The 24,879-nt window shown below is 39.1% G+C and overlaps 1 long non-coding RNA gene across 1 annotated transcript; it reads right to left on the bottom strand.

Annotated features, from left to right (window-relative positions):
* Positions 1-404: 404 nt before the first annotated feature.
* LOC134761528 (uncharacterized) lies at positions 405-24,323 on the bottom strand. The gene is made up of 2 exons (XR_010140229.1): positions 19,980-24,323; positions 405-18,640 (listed from the first exon to the last, which is right to left on the bottom strand). It is a non-coding gene; the product is annotated as an uncharacterized LOC134761528 (long non-coding RNA).
* Between the last annotated feature and the right edge of the window lie 556 nt (positions 24,324-24,879).

The raw sequence follows: 24,879 nt of genomic DNA, 5'->3' as shown, positions 1-24,879 counted from the left end.
ATAATTGTAACAATCTTATTAGAAGGTTATATCGTCTAACCTCTTTTACAATAATCTACATGTTAAAATCATTGTCAAAATTGATTTATTTAAGAGCAACTGAGGAGGAATTTAAGACAGGTATAACTAACATTTGTTACTTCCTACAAGCTAAAGGAGAGTGAAAAATCCTAAGCAGAAGCAAGACATCTCGGTATCATTTCACACCTATAGAAAATTGAAAGAATAATATTTGTTTTACCATATTCTCTGTCTGAGACATATGTTTACATATTATTTTTTCTGAATCATTGGCAAGTAGGTTGCATGTATCATGCCTCCTTATCCCTTAATATTTCAGTATATAGTTCCTAAGAACCAGAATTTTCTTCGACATTAATAGTACTATTATAAAAATCTGGAAGTTAATGTTGATAAAACACTTTTTTTTTTTTTTTTTTTGAGACGGAGTCTTGCACTGTCGCCCAGGCTAGAGTGCAATGGCATGATCTTGGCTCACAGCAACCTCTGCCTCCCAGGTTCAAGCGGTTCTCCTGCCTCAGCCCTCCGAGTAGTTGGGATTACCGGCGCCCACCACCACGCCTGCCTAATTTTTTGTATTTTTAGTAGAGATGGGGTTTCACTATTTTGGCCAGGCTGGTCTCAAACTCCTGACCTCGTGATCCACCCGCCTGGGGCTTCCAAAGTGCTGGGATTACAGGCGTGAGCCACTGCGCCCAGCCACGATAAAATACTTTTTTAAAAATCTACAGTCCTTATCACATTTTGTCAATTGTCCAAATTCAATATCCAGTCTAGGATCACATAATGCATTCAGATGTTATGTCCCTTTATTCTTTAATTTAGAATTGTTTTTCAGCCATTGTCTTTATGATATTGATGTTTTTGAAGAACCGAGGCCACTTATTTTATAATATGTTCCTTAATTTTGGTTTGTCAGATGTTTCTTCATGATTAGATGCAGGTTAGACCAGACAAAATACTATCAGTGTCATTATAAGTGTTTTTGATTATGACATGTAGAGGCACATGATGGCTCTCTGCCCCTCACTGAGGATATTAATTATAGCCAACTGGTCAAGGTGTCATCTAGTATGACCACTATGTAGTTGCTATTTTTCCCCTTACAACTAGTAAGCAATCTGTGAGGATATACTTTCAGGCCATGCAAACATCATGTTCTTCACGAAACTTTTCCCTTCAATATATCATCTGATGATTTTTGCCTGTTATCAGTTTTTACTATGATGGTTGCAAGTGGTAATTGTCCAATACTACTGTTTTCTCAATGATTTCAACTGGCATTTTTCTGTAAGAAAGTTTTACCTTCTCCATTTTTAAAATTTATTAAATATGAATTCATTAATTTCCTTTTTAACTTTTTATTACATCATTTAACAGCATTTGTACAGAGTGTGCAGATATACAAGGTAACATCAATAGCCTTCACTGCACATACCTAGTAATCATTTTGCAGATATCAATGGTTCAGAATATCAGAGATAATTGACAACATTTCTTGTGGGTCCAATATTTCCACCACGAGACCTATAATACTTGTTTTAGATGTAGTTTTGCCATGCTGTATATTTATGTTCTGATTCTTTTCTTTTTCTTAAAAGAAGTTTCCTTTTGTGATAATTTTAGATTCATATGTAGTTATAAGAAATAATAGTACTTCTGGCCTGGCCAAGCATGGTGGCTCACACCTGTAATCCCAGCACTCTGGAGGCCGAGGTGGTCAGATCACTTGAGGCCAGGAGTTGGAGACCAGCCAACATGAAGAAACCCTATCTCTACTAAAAATACAAAAAATTAGCTGGGCATGGTGGTACCCGCCTGTAATCCCAGCTACTCGGGAGGCTGAGACAGGAGAAATGCTTGAACCAGGGAGGTGGAGGCTGCAGTGAGCCGAGATCGTGCCACTGCACTCCAGCCTGGGCAACACAGCATGACTGTGTCTCCAAAAAGAAAGAATAGTACTTCTGGCTTGACAGTATGAGGAGCTCCACTGGCCTGCTCTCATATGAAACTGATAAAAAATATTTTTAAAAATCACTTAAAGCCTATGGAGATAGTCCCAAGGGCCAACAGCAAATGAAGAAACATATATCAAAGGAAATCTGAAAATCCTGTAAGAAAGGAAAGCATCTGTGGTATATAAACCAAGACCACTTGCTCCCACCCCCTTCCCAGCTCAGCAAGACAGACTTCACTCCAGACTGCTATAATCAAGAACACAGGCTCCCTCTCCAACTTATCCCCCTTCCTCAACTTCTACTTGGAGGGCCCCCTTCCTGTAAAGAGCAAGACATCACTGTTTCTCATCCTGTCCTCAGCTATCTATTGTTGAAGCTAAGCACTGGGCTAGTGCAGTTGAGAGGTAGGGGCTCTCCTCTTCCATTGGGACAGAGGCTCTACCTTGAACTCATCACATTGAGAATACTGGGCCCCTTAGCACCCTTGCTCAATCTGGAAAGGTGATGGTTCCGTGCCTTACCAGGAGAGGCAAGACAAGAGGACCTCAGTCTGCTGCTCTCAATCCTCTACCAAGCACTGAGCTTCTAGAGCTCACTAAAAGAGAAGTTTGCCATTGTTCCCACTTGTAACTCCAGAGCTTTGGCTTAGAGATTTTGCCTGATGTGAGAAGCAAGCTGTAAAACAGGAAACTCTTAATCCTTTCACAAAGGAGCTGACTTCATCTGCAACAGATAGTGGAGACATTCAACCCTAAGGGTGCTCTCAAGAACACTGGAGATTGTGACAGAAGTCAACTGGAAGGACAGTCCAACTGGGATTTGGAATGCAGGACAAACTGAAGGCTGCCTAGTTTTCAGGAAAACCATGGAATAAAACAGCTTAGAGGAGCCCTCTAGGGATTAGAACAAATATCAAACACTGACCTCAGAAACTATTCCTTCAAGAGAGCCAGAATTTGATTGGATTACATTGTAGAGCTATTTATAAACCAGAGAACTGTTGAAAACAATAGAGCAATCAGCAAGAATTAGTGGAGTTTAATACCTGGAAGTGGTCAAGGAAGAAGAGGAAGAGAACCCTACCAAAACCAATGTTACCCCATGGTGACTGTAGGATGCTGCATCTCCCCGAGGAGCAACACAGAGGTTTTACGCTGGAGGGAGGATGCAGGAATACATTTCATTAAAATAACCCAGCCAGTCACTAAACAAATAAATGAGCAAATAACAATAAGTCCTGGAGGGAGGGCAGTACCTATACACAAAGTTGCTACAATATATTACCTATTATGTCCAGATTGCAACAAAAAATTACAAGGCATGCAAAGAAACAGCATGACCCATACACTAGGAAAAAAAGCAGACAACAGAAACTGCCTGTGAGAACAGATTTATAACAACAAAAAAAAGAGACTTCAAATTAGCCATTATTCACAGATTCACAGAACTAAAGGAAAACATGACTGAGAAGTAAAGAAAGGTATGACAATGTTGCATCAAATAGAGAATATCAATAAAGAAAAAAATTATAGAAAAGAATCAAATGGAAATTTTGGACTTTAGAAGTTATAATAAATATAATTTTTAAAAACTCAGAGGCTGAATGGTATATTTGAATTGTCAGAAGAAAGAAAAAGCAAACTTGTATATTCATAGAGACTATGTAAGCCAAAGAACAAAGAGAAAAAAGAAGAAAAATGGAAAGCCGAGAGAAATGTGGGACACCATCATTTACACCGATGCAGACATAATGGGAGTACCAAAGAGGAGAAAAAGGAGCAGAAAAAATATTCAAAGAAATAATGGCTGAAAACTTCTCAAGTTCATTGAAAAGCAAAAATCTACATATATATGAAGCTCAATGAATTCCAAGTAGGTTAAATATGAAAAGAGCCACAACAGATACATCAGAGAAAAAATGCTAAAAGTTGAAGACAAGGACAAAATCATGAAAGCAGCAACATAAAAATGACATTATTTTGTAAGGGAACCCCAATAAGATTAATAGTTGGCTTCTCAGAAACCATAGAGGTAAGAAAACAGTGGGATAATGTATTCAAAGTGCTCAAAGAAAAAAAAACAACAACAACTGTGAGTCAAGACTCCTATATCCAACAATAATCCTATATCCAACAAAGCTTCTTTCACAAATAAAATGATCCAAAGTATAGGCTGTCTAGAGGAAACTCACTTAGATTCAAAGATATAAATAGATTGAAAGTAAAAGAATGGAAAAAGATAATATCATGAGAACAGTAAGAACAAGAAAGCTGGAGTGACTATACTAATGTGAGATAAAATAGACTTTAAAACAAAAAACATTACTAGAAATGAGAATTTTTATTTTATTTTGAAACACGGTCTCTCACTCTGCTGCAGTGCAGTGGCACAATGTTGGCTCACTGCAATCGCTGCCTCCTGGGCTCAAGCAATCCTCCCACCTCAGTCTCTGGAGTCACTGGGACTATGGGCAAATGCCACCATGCCCAGCTAATAATTGAATATTTTTTGGTAGTTACGGGGTTTCGCCATGTTGCCCAGGCTAGTTTCAAGTTCCTGAGCTCAAACAATCTGCCCACCTTAGCCTCCCAAAATGTAGGAATTACAAGTGTGAGCCACTACACATAGTTGAGAGTCATTTTGTAATAATAAAACAATTAACTCATTAGGAAGATCCACCAATTTGCACTTAATAACAGAGCACTAAAATACATGACACAAAGACTGACAGAAATTAAGGGAGAAATAGATGATTCAACAATCATAGTTGAAGACTTTAATAACTCACTCTCAACATAGATAGCAGATCAACTAGGAAGTAGAAAACAACACAATAAACTAACTAGAATCAAGAGACATCTATGGAACACTCCACCCAACAACACAATATACATTGTCCTCAAATGCACATGGAACATTCTCCAGGATAGATCATATGCTAGGCCATAAAATAATACATTTAAAAAAATAAAATCCATACAGAATAGATTATTTGACCAAAATGGAATGAACTTAAAAATCAATAACAGGAAAGAGTTTGGGAAACTCACAAGTATGTGGAAATTAAGTAACATACTTCTAAATAACAAATGGTTCAAAGAAGAAAGAAAAGAATAAAAGTATTCTGAGATGAATGAAAATAAAGACACAACATACCAAAACTGATGGGATGTAGCTAAAGCAGCACTTAGAGGAAAATTTATAACTATAAATGCCTATATTAAGAATGACAAATGTACGTGAAGTAATACCCATATTAATTAGCTTTATTTAGCCATTCTACAACATACATATATTTCAAATGTCATATTGTACACCATAAATATATGCAATCTTTGTCAATTTAAAAAATAAATCATTTTTTTAAAAGACAAAAGATCTCATGGCCAGGTGCAGTGGCTCACGCCTGTCATCCCAGCACTTTGGGAGGCCGAGGCGGGTGGGTCACCTGAGGTCCAGAGTTCGAGACTAGCCTGACCAACAACCAACATGGAGAAACCCTGTCTCTACTAAAAATACAAAATTAGCCAGGCATGGTGGCACATGCCTGTAATCCCAGCTACTCAGGAGGCTGAGGCAGGAGAATCGCTTGAACCCAGGAGGCAGAGGTTGCAGTGAGCCAAGATCGCACCATCGCACTCCGGCCTGGGCAACAAGAGTGAAACTCTGTCTCAAAAAAAAAAAAAAAAAAATCCCAAAGCTGGGTGTAGTGGCTTACACCAACCTGTAATCCCGGCACTTTGGGAGGCCAAGGTAGGTGGATGCTTGAGCTCAGGAGTTCGAAACCAGTTTGGGCAACATGGTGAAGCCCTGTCTCTACCAAAAAAATACAAAAATTAGCCAGGCATGATGGTGCACGCCTGTAGTCCCAGCTACTCAGGAGGCTGGGGTTGGAGGATCACATGAGTGCGAGAGGTTGAGGTTGTATTGAGCCAAGACTGCGCCACTGCACTCCAGCCTGGGCGACAGAGTGAGACCCTGTCTCAATAAATAAATAAATACCTAAACAAAAGACAGAAGATCTCTAATCAATAACCTAACATTCCACCCTTAACCCCGGGGGGAATAGCAAACAAAACCTAAAGCAAACAGAAGGAAGGAAATAGTAGAGAACAGAGCAAAAATTAATACAATAAAGAATAGGAAAGTAATAGAGAAAATCAATGACACCAAAAGCTGGTTCTTTAAAAAGATCAACAAATAGACAAACCTTTATCTTAGATTGGCCAAGAAGAATAGAAGACCTAAATTGCTAGATAAAACATGAAAGAGGGTTCATTTCTACCAACCTTGCAGAAATAAAAAAAGATTACAAAATACACAATGAACAACTGTACACCAACATATTAGATAACTTAGACAAGATGGACAAATTCCTAGAAAGACACAAGCTACCAAAACTGACTCAAGAAGAAATAGAAACTTTCATAGAAATATCACAAGTAGAGATTCGATCAGTAATCAAAAACTTACCCATGAAGGAAAGCTGAGGCCCAAGTGCCATGAATTCTTCACCAATGAATTCTACCGGACATGTAACAAAAAATTAATACAAATTCTTCACAAGCTCTTCCAAAAAGCAGAAGAACAGGAATATTTCCCAATTTTCTTTTCTTGTGATATCCTTTTCTGGTTTTGGGATTAGTAATATTGACCTCATTTTAATGAAGTCAATATATTTCAAAACATCATACTGTACACCATAAATATATGCAACTTATGAATTTATGTATAAAATAAAGTCAATATTACACTAATTACAAAACTAGAGAAGGATACCACAAAAAAAGAAAATTACAGACCAATATCTCTTCTAAATATAGACACGAAAATCCTCAGCAAAATACTACAAAACCAAATCCAGCAATATATACAAAGCATTATACACCATGACCAAGTGAAACTTCTCCGAGGAATGCAAGGCTGGTTTAGCATACAAAAATCTATTAATGTAATATACTTTATTCTATCAATAACAAATTAAAATTGCATGATCATCTTAATAGACGCAGATAAAGTATTTGACAAACTCCAACACCATTTTGTGATAAAAACAGTCAATAAACTAAGAAGAGAAGGAAACTTCCTCAACCTGATAAAGGACATCTATGAAAAACCCACAGCTACCATCATATTTAAAGACTAAATGCTTTCCCCCTAGGATCAGGAACAAGGCAAGGATGTCCTCTTTGAGGCTTCTATTCAACAATGAATTGGAGGTTCCAGCCAGGGCAATCAGGCAATAAAAAGATATGAAAGGCAGCCAGGCATGGTGGCTCATGCCTGTAATCTCAGCATTTTGGGAGGTCGAGGTGGACAGATCATCTGAGGTCAGGAATTTGAGAGCAGCCTGACCAACATGGTAAAACCCCGTCTCTACTAAAAATACAAAAAAATTAGCCGGACATGGTGGTGGGCGCCTGTAATCCCAGCTACTTGGGAGGCTAAGGCAGGAGAATTGCTTGAACCTGGGAGACGCGGAGGTTGCAGTGACCTGAGTTCATGCCATTGCACTCCAGCCTGGGCAACAAGAGCGAGACTCCATCTCAAAAACAAACAAACAAACAAACAAAAAGATATAAAAGGCATCCATATTGAAAAGGAAAAAGTAAAACTATTCATACATGACATAATATTGTATATAGAAAATCCCAGGGAATTAACTAAAAAAAAAAAAAAAACTAAGACCCAAAACAAGCTTCACAAGGCTGCAGGATGCAAGACTAATATATGAAAATTGGTCTGGCGTAGTGGCTCACGCCTGTAATACCAGCACTTTGGGAGGCCAAGGCAGGCGGATCACTTGAGATCAAGAGTTCAAGACCAGCCTGGCCAACATGGTGAAACCCCATCTCTACTAAAAATACAAAAATTAGCCAGGCCTGGTGGCACGTGCCTGTAACCCTAGCTACTCGGGTGGCTGAGGCAAGAGAACTGCTTGAACCCTGGAGGCAGAGGTTGCAGTGAGCCAAGATCATGCCACTGCACTCCAGCCTGGGCGACAGTGTGAGACAATGTGTCAAACAAACAAACAAAAAAACTAATATATGAAAATCAAATGTATTTCTAGTCACAATGAATAATCCAGAAGTGAAATTAAGAATTCCATTTATAATAGCATCAAAATAAATTTAAGAAAAGAAGTGCTAAATTTATACTCTGAAAAACTACAAAATATTGTTGAAAGAAATTAAAGATCTAAATAACTGGAAAAATATCCCATGTTCATGTGTCAGAGGATTTCACATCATTATATGACAAAATTCTCCACCTTGATCTATAAATTCAATGTCATCCCTATCCAAATCCCTATCAGAATAACTTCTTTGTAGATATTGACAAACGGGTTCTAAAATTCATATGGAACTGAAGGGGACCCAGAATAGCCAAGACAATCTTGTAAAAGATCAAGTAGGAGGACTCACCAGTTTTAAAACTTACTACAAAGCGATGGCAATCAAAACAGTGTCGTACCGGCACAAGGAGAGACATACACATCAATGTAATACAACTGAGAGTCCAGATATAAATCCATACATCCATGGTCAACTCATTTTTAGCAAGGGTGCCAAGACTGTCCAGTGGGAAAGAACAGTCTTTTCAACAAATGGTGCTGGGAAAACTGGACAGCCACATACAAATGAACGAAGCTGGAACTTAGCTCACACCATATACAAAATTATCTCATCCCAGCACTTTGGGAGGCCAAGGCAGATGGATCACAAGGTCAGGAGATCGAGACCATCCTGGTCAACATAGTGAAACCCCGTCTCTACTAAAAATAGAAAAATTAGCTGGGCATGGTGATGCATGCCTGTAATCCCAGCTACTTGGGAGGCTGAGGCAGGAGAATCACTTGAACCAAGGAGTCGGAGGTTGCAGTGAGCCGAGATCGTGCCACTGCCCTCCAGCCTGGCAACAGAGCAAGATGCCATCGCCAAAAAAAAAAAAAAATTATCTCAAAATGGGTCAAGGACCTAAATAAATGTAAGAGGTGAAAACTATAAAACTCTTTGGAGAAAACACAGAGGTACATCTTCGTGACACTGAATTTGGGAAACAATTTTTAGATAGGACATCGAAAGCACAAGCAACAAAATAAGAAATAAATTGCACTTCATCAAGATGTAAAACTTCTGTGCTAACCAGGCACAGTGGCTCATGCCTGTAATCCCACAACTTTGGGAGGCCAACACAGGCAGATTGCTTGAGCCCAGGATTTGAGACCAGCCTGGGCAACATGGTGAAATCCTGTCTCTACAAAAAATACAAAAATTAGCCAGGCATGGTGGTGCACACCTGTAGTCCCACCTACTCAGGAAGCTGAGGTGGGAGGATCACCTGAGCCTGGGGAGGTCAAGGCTGGAGTGAGCTATGATCGTGCCACTGCATTCCAGCCTGGGTGACAGAGCGAGACCCTGTCTCTAAAACAAAACAAAACAAAAAATAAAGAAAAAAAATTCTTTGCTTCAAAGAATACCATTGATAAAGAGAAGACAATGGAGAAAATATTTACAAATTATATATGTGGTAAAAGACTTGTATCCAGAATACAAAGAACTCTTACAACTCAATAATAAAAAGACAACCCAATTTAAAAATGGGCAAATGATCTGAATAGATATTTCTACACAGAAGATATATAAACAGCCAATAAGCACATGGAAATATGTCAAATATCATTCATCATCAGGTAAATGCAAATCAAAACCATGATGAAATACCACTTCACAACCACAAGGATAGCTAGAATTTAAAAATCAGGTAATAACTGGAGTTCACAAGAATGTGGAGAAATACTAAACCTAAAACACTGATGGTGGCAATATAAAAGGATGCAGCCATTGTGGAATGCCATTTGGCAGTTCCTCAAATGATTAAACATAGAGTTACCATATGACCCAGCAATTCCATTCCTAGATATATACTCAAGAGAAGTGCAAACATGTTCACTCAAAAATTTGTCTGTGAATGTTTATCACAGCATTATTCATAATAGCCAGTAGGTGGAAACAACTCAAATGTTCATTAACTGATGAATAGGTAAATAAAATGTGGTATGTTCATACATAATGGAGTATTATTCAGCCATAAAAAGGAATAAAATGCTGGATGCATACAACATGGATGAACCATCAAAACATGGTAAGTAAAATAAACCAGTCACAAATACCACATATTATATGATTCCATTCATATTAAGCATCCAGAAGAGGGAAATCTACATAGACAGAAAAGAGATTAGTGGTTGCTTATGGTTGTGGAGGGTTACATGAGGATAGGAGGATGATAGCTAAAGTGTACAAGGTTTCATTTTGTGGTGATAAAAAAAATTCCAAAATTGATTGTGGTGATAGTTGTACATATCTGTGAACATACTAAAAATCATGGAAGTGTACACTTTAAATGAGTGAATTGCATGGTGTGTGAATTATATTACAATAAATGTTTCAAAAAAAGAATTAGAGATTCCATGTATCACTTTTCCAGTGGTGACACCTTACAAAACTATGGTACCACATCCTAGCCAGGACATTGATAGTACTACAGTCAAGATATGCCAGGTTTGACCCACAGACCCTGGCCAAGCGACAGATGAAAAAAATGTACGTAGACACAGGTTTTTTGATCGGGCCTGCAGCTAGGGGACCGGGCTGCTCATAGACACCGAGGAGGGTGCTGTATATAGTCACAGCAGCTGTAGTCCCAACAAGCCTTCACTGCAGGCATTTATTTAGTACAGATTTAATGACAAAGGCTTTGAGTCAACACAACTTGTGGGTAATTAACATGGTCACCCCCTCCCCACTGAGAGAGCAGTCCTGCCTGCCGATGATTAAAGGCCAGGTTCCAAGGCCTAAGTAAACTAATTATCTAGATCAATTCTCTTATACTTTCTTGTTATCTACCCTGGGAGAATTCAACTGCCTTCAGCCAAATTTTTTTTAGAAGCTTTTGCAAAACCTCCCAGCCTTCCAAGAAGGTTTGTGGTTCTCCTATAATTTTTATAACTTTTCCCACCACCCTGACCAATCTCCTACGTCTGCCCCTTTTCCTGTTTTTTTGCATCAGGTTTTGTTGAATGAAGAGTACAGATGTGTGCAGCAACAGGCTTGTTAGGCATAGTGGTCACTGCTTGTATTCTGGCTTTGCATCCTAGAATTAGTAACAAGACAAACATGAGTATAATCAGTAACATTCTTTTCCAATGAATGAGTGACATGTAGTGTTACTTGGCACCTCAGTTCAATGTGTGCCGTTACTAAGGAACCCCAATGGGGGTATGTTAACCCCTTCCAGCCAAGCAATTACATTACTAGAGGCTGGGAAGTGAGTGTCTGCCCAGGTAACAGGGCGGAAGAAAGGCAGATTTAGAAGATGGACCCAATAGAGTGTAGCAGGTACTGGTTGCAGGCAGAGTGAGAGAATTTAAAAAGGTTAATAAAGCATAGCAAGGAACAAATTATCTGGAGTGAATGGCGTCTGTGTCCGGGGCAGGATTCGCTCAGTCTTCTGACTTGTCTTCTTCAGCATTACATCTGGGGCCTGTGTCAGCCTGTGTCATCTGAGGAAGCCACACTGTCCAGGGCTGTGGGTCCTGTAGAGCCATTTTCTTTATTTCTGGTACCGGGTTGGGTCCTAGCCACACTATGGTAAGGTTTGATGTGTCTTGCTGGAATCCAAAGAGAACCTGAGGGGGTGTGAATACAAGCATATCCTCTTCCACATGTTAGCAATTCATTTGGACCACACCATACATTACTATTTACATCTTTCCATAAAACTGCAGGTTTTATGTCTTGAGACATTTTAGAAAAGTGCTTTTCTATAGTTGATTGAAATTTATCATGTAAGAAATTAAGGGTAAATAAGGGTTGTGCTAGTAGTGTTGCAGGGTCCTTATTCATATTCCATCTTTTTTGTTTTCTGAGCATATTTTTAAGGGTGGAGTGGACATATTCTACTATGGCCTGTCCTTGGGGGTTATACAGGATGCCTGTGGAAGGTTGGATAGTCCACGTGTGATAAAATTGTTAAAATTGTGAGCTGGCATAAACTGGACCATTATCAGTTTTAATTTTTGTGGGCTGCCCCATAAATGCAAAAGTTAAGAGAAGATGTTTAATAACATATTGGGTGGACTCTCCAGGAAAAGCATGCATGCTAATTGAGAAATGGTATCCATGGATACATGTACCTATCTTAGTTTTCCAAATTCAGGGATGTGAGTAACATCTGTTTGCCATAACTGATTAGGTTCTAGTCCTCTAGGGTTAACACCTGTTGAAGGAGGGGACATGCCTGTGAACTGGCAATCTGGGCACTGCAGGATAATTTGTTTAGCTAGTCTTTGGGTAAGTTTAAATTGTTTAGTTAAGTTTCTCCAATTTTGGTGGAAAAATTGATGCGATTGGGTGTCTTGGTCAAGTAGTGACATCATAACTTGCAGGTCTGCTTGTTCATTGCCATAAGCCAATGGTCCAGGCAGTGAGCTGTGGGCTCCAATATGTGTGATAAAAATAGGATGTGTACTTGACCTAGCGATTGTTAAAGCTGAAGAAAAAGTGCACACAGGGTGGGCTCGAGAGTGGACTTAATGAGGGCTGTTTCAAGGTTCTACAGTAAATAAACAGAGTAAGCACAGTCACTAACAGTATTGATGGGCTGAGTGGAAAAAGTTTCCAGGGCCAATATTAAGGCTCTAACCTTAGCTGAGTGCTAGTAAATCCAGAACAAATGAGGGAATTATGTGGTTTCCACCAAATTGCCGCTTTTCCATTTTTACCAGAGCTGTCAGTAAAAAGTGTTAAACGCATTGGGTATGGGTGAGTGAACTACTTTTGTAGGCACAACTACAGTAGTATGAGATAAGAACTGAATTAGTTTGTCAGCAGGAAGGGCATGCTCTATATGGCCTGTGTAATCAGAGAGTGCCATTTGAAGATCTAGAGATAGGGGCAATACTGCTTCGAATTGTTTTTTGCTCAAAGGAATTCTGATGTCATCAGGGTCATAACCTAGCAACTGACTGTATCATCTGCGGCCAGAATAGATGACTTTACTAACTAGCTGGATATAGGGAGATAGAGTTTTAGTTCTGGTATGTGAGCAAAAAACCCATTCTAGGAAGCACAGCCCTGGGGCCATCTGTCCTATTAATACTGTTGGGGAATGTTTAGCAGGAAAAACAAACAATTGAACTGAAATTTTGGGTCTATGTGATCTATGTGCCTCTGAGAAATAGCTTGCTCTATTTCCTTAATTTCCCTTTTTGCTGCAGGAGTTAAATACCTGACACTCTAGGGCTATGTTGTCCTTTAGGATACAAAACAGGTTTTGTAACTTATCAGTAGTTATGCCCAAGGTGGGGTGAAGCCAATTAATATCACCTAGTAATTTTTGATAATCATTTAAGGTGTGTAAGTTGCTAGTATTTAATTTAAACTTTTGAGGTCTTACTGACTGGGAAGTTAGTATGTATCTAAGATATTTCCAAGGGGAGGACATTTGTACTTTTTCAGGTGCGATGACTAAACCTCTTAACTGTGTATTCTTTACGACAGAGGCATATAAACTTAAAAGTACTGGTTCCATTGGGGCTGCTAGTAAAATATCATCCATAAAAGAATACTCTTGCAACTAGGAAATTCTTTTCTAATGGGGAGCAAAGCCTGATTCACATGATACTGACACATGGTAGAACTGTTCAGCATTCTTTGAGGAAGTACTTTCCAATGAAATCAGCAAGCTGGCCTTTCATTATTGATAGCTGGTATTGTAAATGCAAATTTTTCTCTGTCCTGTTTTGCAAGGGGAATAGTATAAAAGCAGTCTTTTAAGTCAATAACGACTATAGGCTAATCTTGAGGAATCGCTGCAGGGGAAGGGAGGCCCTGTTGAAGGGGCTCCATAGGTTGCAAATTAGCATGATAGCCTGTAAGTCATGTAGAACGTCTCCATTTACCAGAGCTTTTGGGAATGATGAAAATGGGCGATTTCCAAGGGCTGTCTGATGGTTCTATGTGGCCGGCTTTTAATTGCTCCTCAACTAATTCATGAGCTCTTTGTAATTTCTCTCCCTTTAAAGGCTACTGTTCTACCCAAATAGGATTTTGAGAGAGCCACGTTAGGGGTAGGGGAGGAATAACAGTGGCCATTATTAGAAAGAGGTCTGCAGAGTGACCTCAATTAGCCCTTTCATAAATGGGCTAGTGGCTCCGTTTTTTCTAATGCTTTTTCTTATCTCTTTATAAGCGTCAAAAGTAACGGGTTCATACACCAGATTGCCTTGTTGATCTTGCATTACCGGGCAGGCTAAGAGCTCCCCTTCTAATGCTGCTTGCCTAAGACAGGGTCCCATAGCTGTAGCGTATCCCTTGTCTTTTTTTCCAATTTATTGGAGGAGGGGGCTCAGGAAAAAACTGTTTCCTCTTTGGTATTTCTGCCCATTAATGGTGGGGCTGAGGGAGAAGGAGGCGGTAAGGTAGGTGATGGTTCCTCCTTTCTTCCCTTTTTAGGCTCTTCTGTGTAGAGTGGGACCAAAGCAGCCATAACTAAAGCCCATAATGTTAGAGATGTTACTGGGACCCACTGCCCTTGTGCATGATGTTGTTTAAGATTTCTCCCCTCTTGTTCCCAGAGCTCTACGTCTAGCGTACCTTCTTCCAGGAACCATGGGTTATGGGAAACAACAGTTTGCATTAGGTCCCTTAATTGAGCCTGCAAAACTGAGGCTCCACTAGCTTTAAGCAGCTGTTTCAATACTTTTACATATTGTTGCTGTTGAACTGATAACTATTGTCCCATGATGAAACCCTGGCCTGAACAATTCCCTCAAACTTAGAAATCCTGAGAGGGCATCAATGACTGTGACTTTCTGACTGCGCTGTCTCTTCACCTTCGTTTTCGAGGGTTCCATTGCAATCTGTGGCAGTGTTCCTCACAAAGGGCACCAAATGCCGGGTCTGACCCTGGTCGAACTACGGATGAAAAAATGTACGCAGACACAGGTTTTTTGCCTGGGCCCGCAGCTAGCGGACCAGCCTGCTCATAGACACCAAGGAGGGTGCCATAAAGAGTCACAGCAGCCCCAACAAGCCTGCGCTGTGGGCATTTATTTAGTACAGATTTAATGACAATGGCTTTGAGTCAACACAACTTGGGGTAATTAATATGGTCGCCCCACCCCTCCCCCGCCCATGGAGAGAGCAGTCCTGCATGCGGATGATTAAAGGCCAGGTTCCAGGCCTAAGTAAACTAACTTATCTAGATAAACTCTCTTACACTTCCTTGTTGTCTACCCCGAGAGAATTCAGCTGCCTTCAGCCAAATTTTCTTTCGAAGCTTTTGCAAAAACTCCTGGCCTTCCAAGAAGGTTTGCATTTTTCCTATAATTTTTGTAACTTTTCCCACCACCCAGACCGATCTCCTACAAAGATACAGAATGTTTCTATCACCAGAAGGATCTCTTCTGTTGTCCTTTTATAGCCATAACTTCTCTTCTAGCCCTGCTTCCTCCTTAATTATTACCTAGCACTGAGTTTTCCATTGCTATTATTTTTGTCATTTCAATAACGTTATATGTGAGAAAACATCTTAAATGGTCCATTTTCAAGGCATGATAAATCTATGCACTGGCAGCCAGCCTGCGGATGTAACAAACTACACGGCTCATGCTCCTAGAAAGTCATGATAAGTGAACAGAATGTAGAGGAAGGGTCAGCCCATCAAAGGGAAGAAAGTTTCGTTATTGTGAAATCGAAACTTAAGCAGGGAAGGGGACAAGGGTATAAACTTATAAGGTAGATAATGAAACTTAGGTGACTGGGCAGATTGTAACCCCATAGTACTTGATCAATGAGGAACTAGGGGAGGGACTTGCAGGCTAGGAGATAAATTACATGCTGAAGCTGCCCCAAGTATGCCTGCCTACCAGACATCCAATCTTGCAAGACCACTATTAAAAGTCTCACTTTCACTGTTCTCTGTGCCTCTGAGTCCATTCTTTGGGTTTGGATGGGTGAGCCTGTTTCTCACATTATATAACTGAAATAATACAGTATGCAACCTTTTGGGGATGGCTTTTTTCACTCAATAATTTTCTGGAGATTCTTCCAGGTTATTTCATGTAACAATAGTTGTTTTGTTTTTTTTTTTTTTTTTTTGCTGAGTAGCATTCCATGGTATGGATGTACCACAGTTTAACTATTTACATGTTGAAGGACATCTAGGTTGTTTCCCGATTTTAACTATTACAAAGCTGCTATGAACTTTCATGTACAGGTTTTTCTGTGAGCATAAGATTTCATTTCTCTGGGAGAAATACCCAAGACTGCAATTCCTGGGTCATAGGGTTTAACATGTTTACTTTTTAAAGAAACTGCCAAACTGTTTTCCAAAGTTGCTGCACCATTTTACATCCCTGCCAGCAGTGTATGAATGATCAAATCTCTCCAGATCCTTGCCAGCATTTGGTGTTACCAGAATGTAGAGGAAGGGTAGAAAACAATATTTAAAACATAGATCAAAGAACCTAAGAAGTAATACAGTCAGGACTGTTTGGTATAGGAGAAAACAGTCCCACCTATTCAATAACTTTTGAACTTATGATACAGCAATCACTGTTCACGAGTTCAGCTTGATTCGTACTAATAGAATAAAATAATGCCAAGTAGTTTTTTTTAAATCATAGCTTACAGTCTTCACTGTGATCATAAAATGGAATCATGTAGAAAGCAAATGAACCTGGAAGTGGTACCAGGAATGTGTGTCACATAATTCCAAAGATCCAGAATCTCTTTATTTTCCTTTCCTCTTCTTCTTGCCTCTGGATCCTGACACTTTCAAATCAAAATGTCCAATTTTTTTTCCTCTGAGGATAGAGCTTGATTATCTACCACAAAGGTCCCAGATATTAGAATCTCAAAGAACTCTTTTCTTTTCATGAGTGTATTATGAGAGTTGTGTGTGAGAGAGAGATTGTGTGTGTACTTCCTGGGATATTCTAGCTTAAAGCAGCAAAAGCAAAACACAAGTCAGTGGGACACTTGTTTAAAGAATGTCTATGTGCAGCCAACAAATATCAGTCATAACAATCCTAAAGACATTCCTATTCAAGTGAAGGATAAAATAAACATATTTGTAACCACTACTATTATTTCTGAAGTCATAAGCAATGCTATGAGATAAGAAAAAGAATACTAGTCATAAATGTTAGAGGAGGTAAAATGATCATTATTTGAAAGAGAAACTTTTTCCTCTACCCGGAAAACCCACTTGAATCAAAAAAGTAATTTGGACACTTAAAAAGGAATACATAAATATATGTTTTCTATATAGCAATAGTCAACTATAAAAATAAAATAATGTCCCATTTATAGTAGCAACATGTAAAACAAGAACATATAAAATACACAGAAATTAAATTAGTAAGTGTGTAGGGCCTACCTGAAAAATGCAAATATTTACTGAGGAGAAAGAAAAAGCATATGTTAAGCTGACCTTGTTATTGGATTGAAAAAATAAGTTCTGTAAAGATATAACTTCTCCCCAGATTTGAAAATTACTTAAGTATAATTCCAATCAAAATCTTGTTTTTTGTTTTTTGTTTTTTTCTTTTGTGAGACAGAGATTTACTCTTGTTGCCCAGTCTGCAGTGCAACAGCATGATCACGGCTCATCGCATCCTCCGCCTCCCAGGTTCAAGCAATTCTCCTGCCTCAGCCTCCCGAGTAGCTGGGATTACAGGCATGTACCACCATGCCCGGCTAATTTTGTACTTTTAGTAGAGACGGGGTTTCACTGCGTTGCCCAGGCTGATCTCGAACTCCTGACCTCAGGTGATCCGCCCGCTTCGGCCTCCCAAAGTGCTGGGATTACAGGCGTGAGCCACTGCACCCGGCCAATCTTAAGAGTATTTTAAGGGTGAAGGAAATTAGGGAAGACCAGTCAAAATGACTGTAAAATTTTCTGGACTAAGGTATGAAAACAGTCAAAATATTCTTGAAAAAGAATATTGAATAATGATTAACTATCAGATGTTATAATTTATCACACATTTCTGGTAATTAAGACAGTGTAATGGTAGGATTAAAGCAATAATTTATTTCATTTCTCTCAATTTTTTGTTTTGCTAAAATGAATAAAAATAAATTTAGTAAGTCCCAAAGGCAGCAGTAGAGATTTTTCTTGGCGTCACTATCCAGGTAATTAATATGACCAGGACTGTCTGGGATAGTAAGAAGTTGTATAATACTAATGACTACCATTTATAGAATGATTACTCCATGCCAGGTGCTGTGCCACGCATATTACATATATAAATTCGTTTAATCTATGCAACAGCTTTGTAAGATATTATCTAGTATTATATCCATTAGACAGCTGAGAAAGCTTTGGGAGACAAAAGTAGGTGGAGAAGTAGTAATTTATTTCAGAGGGCAAAGGCAGCAAACCAGTCTGCCCCAGGGAACCTAGAAAGGACTCAGAACTATGACACTGCATACAATGACTGATGGAGGTAAGGTGCCACTTAACAAAAAGGCTGAAAGACTCCATACACACATCTCCACATATCTACTCACAAGACATTCTCTGCATTAAGTTCAAAGGATTCACCCATGGCCCAGGACATCATGTGCAGTTGCGAGCATCAGTGACAGCTGAAAACAGAATTCATTTTATGTCTATTTTTAACAAGTCAGTTCCAGCCCCCTTTTGTCTGTCCTCTATGCAAACATTATCAGCCAGGAAAACCAAGGAAACTTGTGAAGAACCACTTAGCATAAACCATAAGACTCAGTATCAGACTGTTATGTAGCTATCCCAACAAAACAAATGCCCTTCTACCCAATGACTCCCAGTGAAGCTTCCCAGGGAACAGGTTAAATAAAAAATAGTTTTTAATAAAACTATTATTTTCAGAGGATAAATCAAAGGCATCCAGAGATAAGCATAGTATTAAATGAAAAAGGAAACAATCAGAAAACAAGAAACAGCTCTTGGAAATTAGAATTTTTTTCTTTTTTTTTTAGATGGAGTCTCACTGTTGCCCAGACTGGAGTGCAGAGTTGAGATCTTGGCTCACTGCAACCTCCATGTCCTGGGTTCAAGCAATTCTCCCACTTCATCCTCCTGAGTGGCTGGGATTACAGGTATGCACCACCACGCCTGGCTATTTTTTTTTTTTTTTCAGTAGAGACAGGTTTTCACCATGTTAGCCAGGCTGGTATTAAACTCCTGACCTCAAGTGATGCCCCCACCTCGGCCTCCCAAAGTGCTGAGATTACAGGCATGAGCCATTGCACCCAATGAGAAATTAGAATAGCTGCAATTTTAAATGGCTGGAAGTTATACATTTAAGGAAATTTCCCAGACACCGAAAAAAGAAATATGTATGGATTTTAATTGTAGTGAAAAGACAGGACATGTATTCAGTCCACAACTGAATTCCCAGAATAACTCAAATTCAAAGATAAAAACTAGAGAGGAGAAAATCATATAGAAACTACATAAAAATAAAATTTCTCTGAATTGAAGAACACAGGTATTCAGTTCGAAAGGGTCCATTGTGTACTCAGCACAATGAATGAAAAAGATGCACAACCAGCCTGGGCAATGTAGTGAGACTCCGTCTCTACCAAAAAATAAAATGTTAGCCAGGTGTGGTGGTGTGAGCCTATAGTCCCAGCTACTTGGGAGGTAGAGGTGGGAGGATTGCTTGAGCCCAGGAGGTCGAGGCTGCAGTGAGCTGTGATCACACCACTGCACTCCAGCATGGGTGACAGAACAAGACTCTGACTCAAAAAAAAAAAAAAAAAAAAAGCAACACAACAGGCATTTTCATCAAATTCTAGTCTATCAGATTAAAACACTAAAACAGCCTCGAGAAGTATGGGAAGACAGCTTCTGAATAAAATGAGAATCAGAGTTGCATTAGGCTTCTGATTAGCAACACCAGATATACCTCTTTGGTATGAGCACATTGGTAGGTAGCCTTACCCTCTTTCTCCTTCTCCTCTGAGACAGCAAACAATGCAACAAGGAAAAATTAGGAACAAAATATAGAAGATTAAAAAAAATTGCCCCATTTTTTTTTCAGCAAGTAGGTCACATAAATCCTGCAGAGTCAAAAGGAAAAGCAATTAAAATTAAGAAAATGCAAAGAGAATATCAAAGTCCCTTATGAACAGCAAATCTAAGAGTATCAGCAAAACGATACTTCCTGAAAAGGAGGAACTCACCAGGAAATGCAAAATCTTCAACCCAAAAATCTAACAACTGAGTGAGCACAGAGCTGTGGAAGCTGAGCTTCAGCAGAAGTCATGAGGATGGAATGCAGAGAGAAAAAGCACAGAGAATATCTAGAGGGCTCTTAGCAGCACATCTCAGAAAGGTCCAGCAAAAACATACTGAGGTGAAAAGCTCACATGAAGATGCAGGTGCTGAAGGGCCTGGGGAGTGCAGGGCTGGTGACAGAAGCTCTTCCAGATTCATCTTGGATCAGAGAACCAGAGAGAACAGGGATACACACACAAAAATTTCCCAGAAAAGCCACATCTGCCAGAATCAGTGGTCTCTATGACAATAAATAGAAGGCTTTTGGAACATTTAAAGCCTGGAAGAAAACCCCCGGGCCTCCCACCATCCACGAATCCACCTGCAAACTGCTGGTCCAGGAAACTCCAATTCACTAAAATATGTGTTCAAGAAATTCTGTGGCACAGCATCAACACAAAGATTTTATAAGAAAAAATGTGAGAAAGCTGCAAAATTGGACGAATGCATGAAAAACATTCACAAGAAAAATGTTGTCATTGAAGAGACGAAAATGCTGACCATACATCTACCACAGAGTAAAATTCTTAATGAAATGTTCACCTCTATATAGGAAAACACACAGGCAGAACTCATGCATTAGTTAAGGTTTGTTGGAGCACTCTGGCTGCACTACCTTTGGACTGAAAATATCCTTCCTATTCAGAGAACACAAAAATATTCATCAGTTTATTTTTATTTTATGACTTCAACTTTTATTCTTTATTCCATCTTTAATTTTTTCTAGAATTTTCTTTGAGGTAGGAATACAACTTAAATTTTTCTCATACACCAACTATATATTTTGGAATGGGGAAACATGCATCTTCAAAGAAACCATTATGCATGCTTATTTGACTGGTAGAAATTCTCGGGTTTGATGCATCACTGTTACACAGGGTGGAATCTGCATCAGCTTCTTTAGCAAGCCTGTTGCTCCCTTAGGGGAGCCCAGCAGTGTTACTGATGTCTTACACAGCACATGTCTCTATGTGCTCACCACCAGGGAGGTTGCAGATTCTCCAACAAAATCCAAACCTAAGGTGCTTTGTTTCAGGTACGTGTAATATCTTAAAAAGCAATTTTTTTTAAAAAAGGGCCAATTCATAGTATTGTTTTATAGTATTTGAAATATTTGTAAGTTGTTTTTGTATCTACTAGGTGTTTTTGCTTAAAAATAAAAATTGTTAATAATAGCTATTATTATTTAGAAATAACATAATCTGCCAGGCACAGTGGCTCACGCCTGTAATCCCAGCACTTTGGGAGGCTGAGGCAGGCAGATCGCTTGAGGTCGGAAGTTTGAGACCAGCCCGGCCAACATGGTGAAACCCCGTCTCAACTAAAAATACAAAAATTAGACAAGTGTGGTGGCACGCACCTGTAATCCAAGTTACTCAGGAGGCTGAGACGGGAGAGTTGCTTGACCGTGGGAGGAGGTTGCATTGAGCCGAGATTGTGCCACTGCACTCCAGCCTGGGGAACAGAGCAAGATTCCGTCTCAAAAAAAAAAAAAAGAAATAACATAATCTATTAAGAGAATTCCAGCATAGAAAAAAGTTAAATTATTTTATATTTATCTCATGTGATTTTAAACATACTTTTACTGGGAAAATTTTAAACACAAAGTAAAACAAACCCCTCCCTTCCACACACAAATACTCAACAACCAGCTTAAAAAATTATCCACAATTCTATCATTTTTCTGGTAATATTTGTTGATTACTTATTAAGTGTCTAACAACTTCCCAAGTCTGCTTTACCTCATTCAAGAATGCAAAAAATCAAAAGAGCTAGGTCAGAGGCAGAATAACTATGAAACTTAATTGAAGGGGTACCTTCCAAAAAAGGAACCACAGAAATATCTCTTCACATTTATATATTTTTGTTAAATTTCCAATTTTTTTTTTTTTTGGAGACAGAGTCTTGCTCTGTCGCCCAGGCTGGAAGGCAGTGGTGCGATCTCGGCTCACTGCAACTTCTACCTCCCAGGTTCAAGTGATTCTCCTGCCTCAGCCTCCCGAGTAGATGGGACTACAGGCACATGCCGCCACGCCCGGCTAATTTTTTGTATTTTAGTAGAGATGGGATTTCACCATGTTGCCCAGGCTGGTCTCAAACTCCTGAGCTCAGGCAATCCGCCCACCTCGGCCTCCCAAAGTGCTAGGATTACAGGTGTGAGCCACCATGCCCGGCCACAAAAATATTTTACCATAGTCAGTTAAGACTACCATCTGTTTCCATTTCAGCTGCACCTTCTGTGTACTTTCCCTTCCTGTTGTAACCATATAGTGGCAGTAGACATTTCTGAGCTCTTGTTAAAGAGTGACTGGGATATATTTGTGTATTTTGAAATTTCTTCCATGTATAGTTAAACTATTGCTGCCCATCTCAGTTGGGAAGTCTTCTAGGAATACTTTGAATGGTCAATTCAAACAATATTTAAGAGCAGTCACTCCACAGAAAATTGAAATGCTCTCAAATCTTGTAGTTCAGATGTGACTCTTAATAGGAGTTTCCCCACATGTGATAATAATCCTAAAAATTATATTAATTAGTCACAGTTGAGAATTGGAAAGAAATCTATGTAAACTGTCAAAAATAAAAAAGCAAATTTCCATCAACTATGCTAGAGGATACTGTCAATTACCCTTCTACACCTCTATAGAAAAGGATATTAGAGAATTGTCAAATGGAGACAATCAATGCATATAAAACCAAAAGAAAACTAGGGGCCAGGCAGTAATCTGGCTCATGCCTGTTATCCTAGAACTTTTGGAGGCCAAGGTCGGTGGATTGCTTGAGCTCAGGAGTTTGAGACCAGCCTGGGCAACATGGTGAAACCCTGTCTCTATAAAAACATACAAAAATTAGCCCAACGTGGTGGCATGTGCCCGTGGTCCTAGCTACTCAGGAGACTGAGGTGGAAGGATCTCTTGAGCCCAGGTGGTGGAGGTTGCAGTAAGCCAAGATCGCACCATTGCACTTTAGCCTGGGCAATGCAGTGAGACCCTGTCTAAAAAAAAAAAAGAAAACCTAGGAAAAAATAATTAAAAATAATTATAGAGCTATAATTAATAAAAAGATCATGTCTTTTTCACCTCTATGTTTTGTGATATTGTTAACTTTTAAATATTGCGAAGATTGTAATGATTTATTTTCTTAAACTAAATGAATCCAAAATCTCCTTAAGCTGATAAGCAACTTCAGCAATGTCTCAGGATATAAAATCAATGTACAAAAATCACAAGCATTCTTATACACTAATAACAGACAAACAGAGAGCCAAATCATGAGTGAATTCCCATTCACAATTGCTTCAAAGAGAATAAAATACTTAGGAATCCAACTTACAAGGGATGTGAAGGACCTCTTCAAGGAGAACTACAAACCACTGCTCAAGGAAATAAAAGAGGATACAAACAAATGGAAGAACATTCCATGCTCATGGGTAGGAAGAATCAATATCGTGAAAATGACCATACTATCCAAGGTAATTTATAGATTCAATGCCATCCCCATCAAGCTACCAATGACTTTCTTAACAGAATTGGAAAAAACTACCTTAAAGTTCATATGAACCAAAAAAGAGCCCGCATCGCCAAGTCAATCCTAAGCCAAAAGAACAAAGCTGGAGGCATCACACTACCTGACCTCAAACTAGACTATAAGGCTACAGTAACCAAAACAGCATGGTACTGGTACCAAAACAGAGACATAGATCAATGGAACAGAACAGAGCCCTCAGAAATCATGCCGCATATCTACAACTATCTGATCTTTAACAAACCTGAGAAAAACAAGCAATGGGGAAAGGATTCCCTATTTAATAAATAGTGCTGGGAAAACTGGCTAGCCATATGTAGAAAGCTGAAACTGGATCCCTTCCTTACACCTTATACAAAAATTAATTCAAGATGGATTAAAGACTTAAATGTTAGACCTAAAACCATAAAAACCCTAGAAGAAAACCTAGGCATTACCATTCAGGACATAGGCATGGGCAAGGACTTCATGTCTAAAACACCAAAAGCAATGGCAACAAAAGCCAAAATTGACAAATGGGATCTAATTAAACTAAAGAGCTTCTGCACAGCAAAGGAAACTACCATCAGAGTGAACAGGCAACCTACAAAATGGGAGAAAATTTTCGCAACCTACTCATCTGACAAAGGGCTAATATCCAGAATCTACAATGAACTCAAACAAATTTACAAGAAAAAAACAAACAACCCCATCAAAAAGTGGGCAAAGGATATGAACAGACACTTCTCAAAAGAAGACATTTATGCTGCCAAAAGACACATGAAAAAATGCTCATCATCACTGGCCATCAGAGAAATGCAAACCAAAACCACAATGAGATACCATCTCACACCAGTTAGAATGGCAATCATTAAAAAGTCAGGAAACAACAGGTGCTGGAGAGGATGTGGAGAAATAGGAACACTTTTACACTGTTGGTGGGACTGTAAACTAGTTTAACCATTGTGGAAGACAGTGTGGCAATTCCTCAAGGATCTAGAACTAGAAATACCATTTGACCCAGCCATCCCATTACTGGGTATATACACAAAGAACTATA

This window comes from Pongo abelii, chromosome 5, assembly GCF_028885655.2.
Source record: "Pongo abelii isolate AG06213 chromosome 5, NHGRI_mPonAbe1-v2.0_pri, whole genome shotgun sequence".
Classification (NCBI taxonomy): domain Eukaryota; kingdom Metazoa; phylum Chordata; class Mammalia; order Primates; family Hominidae; genus Pongo; species Pongo abelii.
Note: the sequence above shows the minus strand (reverse complement) of the source record. Positions and strands in the feature narration are given on the sequence as shown.